The sequence below is a fragment of the Diabrotica undecimpunctata genome, chromosome 2, assembly GCF_040954645.1.
Source record: "Diabrotica undecimpunctata isolate CICGRU chromosome 2, icDiaUnde3, whole genome shotgun sequence".
Taxonomy (NCBI): Eukaryota; Metazoa; Arthropoda; class Insecta; order Coleoptera; family Chrysomelidae; genus Diabrotica; species Diabrotica undecimpunctata.
The window spans coordinates 104,497,919-104,500,231 of record NC_092804.1 but is presented as its reverse complement, the minus strand read 5'-3'; the positions used below and the strand labels follow the sequence as shown (position 1 = coordinate 104,500,231).

At 30.1% G+C, this 2,313-nt stretch overlaps 1 non-coding gene across 1 annotated transcript; it reads left to right on the top strand.

Moving 5' to 3' along the window:
• The first annotated feature begins 1,356 nt into the window (after positions 1 to 1,356).
• On the top strand, positions 1,357 to 1,428 carry TRNAQ-CUG (transfer RNA glutamine (anticodon CUG)). The gene has a single exon. It is a non-coding gene; the product is annotated as a tRNA-Gln (tRNA).
• The last annotated feature ends 885 nt before the right edge of the window (positions 1,429 to 2,313 follow it).

Here is a 2,313-nt window from a genome sequence, read left to right as displayed (position 1 = left end):
ACCATGTGACGTTTTTGGCAGAATTCGATCAGCCCCTCTACCCTGTCGTTACTTATACTTAGTCCAAAGTCTCCAATCAATACCCTCCCTTTGCTTAACATAGCAATAAAGTTCCCTAAGATAAAAGATAGTTCTCGTTTATTGTACTATTATCTTTATAGGTTTTTCTACCTTAAACTACTGTGCTTCTAGCTCTACGATGGGCTTATCGGCCGTAGTCTATATATGTCTATATGTAGTCTATAATGTTAATATTTAGTGGCTTTCCGTATAGTTGAATAAGTAGACATCGATCAGAAAATTGTTCAAAGTTTATAACAGCGTTGTTATATTTGACTTTTAGAATTACTTTAACTCTGTTATGATGAACTTAATCATTACTAGAGTAATAAAAAGTTTTGTTCGTGGTTTCAACTTTTCCTGAAACTGACCATCTAACTTCGCTCAAACCCAATATCTGTATTCCTAAAGGCTTCATCTCGTGGCACGCATTTGCGAGTTTTCTTGTTTCGAACAGATTTCTAACGTTCCATGATGCAATTTGAAAGTTTAGAATATTTAGATTATTCCTTCCGAGGATTATACCACCAGTTAATCATCTAAGATCTTACCAGAACTAGGAGTGGTTTCTGTTTGAGCTTTCATTGTAGTTTTCTTCGAAAATATTTAATTACCAAATTGGTTTTCCGTTGTCTGTTCTGGTTCGTATTCAACACACATACTACTTACAGCCGTCCACTCGTTAACATTGATGGAGGACTAGCAAACTCTATACGGCATTACTTTTAATGAGTAGGTATGTAATATCCAGAATTATCATCTTATTTGTAGTAGTAACTCGATCTTTAAATGAACACTTAGGATAATATGTTTTTGACCTACAAGTTTCTAACTATTTTCGTCAAGTACCTAGGTACTATCTTATACTGGTTAAGTTTGTTGCTGTAAATCCCAAAATCCCATTAGGATTTGAACATAACATTATATCATTAGCATAAACTATGCACGAAGGTTAGACAGCATTATTTTAAAGTCATCTACTTTTAAAAATTTATAATAATGTCAGGATGCTATAATTACGTACACGTAGTATTTTGGAAACGAATTCTGTTGTGGAAATTAAAACGTCAAAAGAAACCTATTTTAAACTGAAGTTGTGGTTAATTCCTAATAAAAACAGTAACTATTATTAAAACGCCACAAGAAAATAGATTTAGAACATCTTTTACAACAAATAAACTAAAATCTAATAAAATCAATATATTTCTTACAAACAAAAATCACAAAACAAAATAAAATCAATATAGTTCTCATTATTTGTTTTGTAAATACTAATATAAAAATCCTAAATATCAAGGTCCCATGGTGTAATGGTTAGCACTCTGGACTCTGAATCCAGCGATCCGAGTTCAAATCTCGGTGGGACCTGAAAATTTTTTGTTTTTTAGAATAATTTAACAGTTTTCCGAATGAAATCTTTCATATGAATAATATTAATTCTTTAGTCCAATCACTATTTTTTAGGTATTTTGAAGATTAAAAAAAAATATTACATATAATATAAATTGCATAGTGAATAAAGCTACATATTTGTCAATAAGTATTTGGTTGTATTCTGCATTTATCCGGTTAATATTATATTCTCCTGTTCAAATAAATAATCGTTTCCAATTTTGAATAATGAATATGATTTTTATAGCTAATATAACTAAGGATTAAGAACTTCTATTGGAAAATGATTCTGTAGTAGATTTTTAATATCAGAGTGGTATCTTAAATCTATTTTTTAAAGTGTGCATTTAAATAATAACTTATTTTAAATTATGATACATATTAAAGGGATCTTTTATATCGATCATATTATTAAGACATTTTGATCTTTCTTTATGTGAATTATCGCTCGCATGCATTTTTTGTAGTGGTTTTGTTCTTTTCCAAATTCTTTACATTTAAAAAAATAAAAGACTAGCTATTTTCTATAGAATGCTTGGCTAAAGCTGTAGTGTTTAATTGGCTGGTTTGTTTACTTTGTTTATGTGCAACAACCCTTCTATGTAGATATTGGTATGTTTACCATACCAATATATGTTGAATTGCATTTATTTTATAAATGACATCCGACGGATGAAATTTATTGAGATTTTGGAAAACGAGCAGAAGTGTGGCGTATAGTCCCCCATCGGGCGCGTCCCCGGGTGGCGGATGGGAGGCATTTCCATATCTGGGAGGCATAAATATTTTATATATATATATATATATATATATATATATATATATATATATATATATACAGCCATTGCAATTTTGGACATA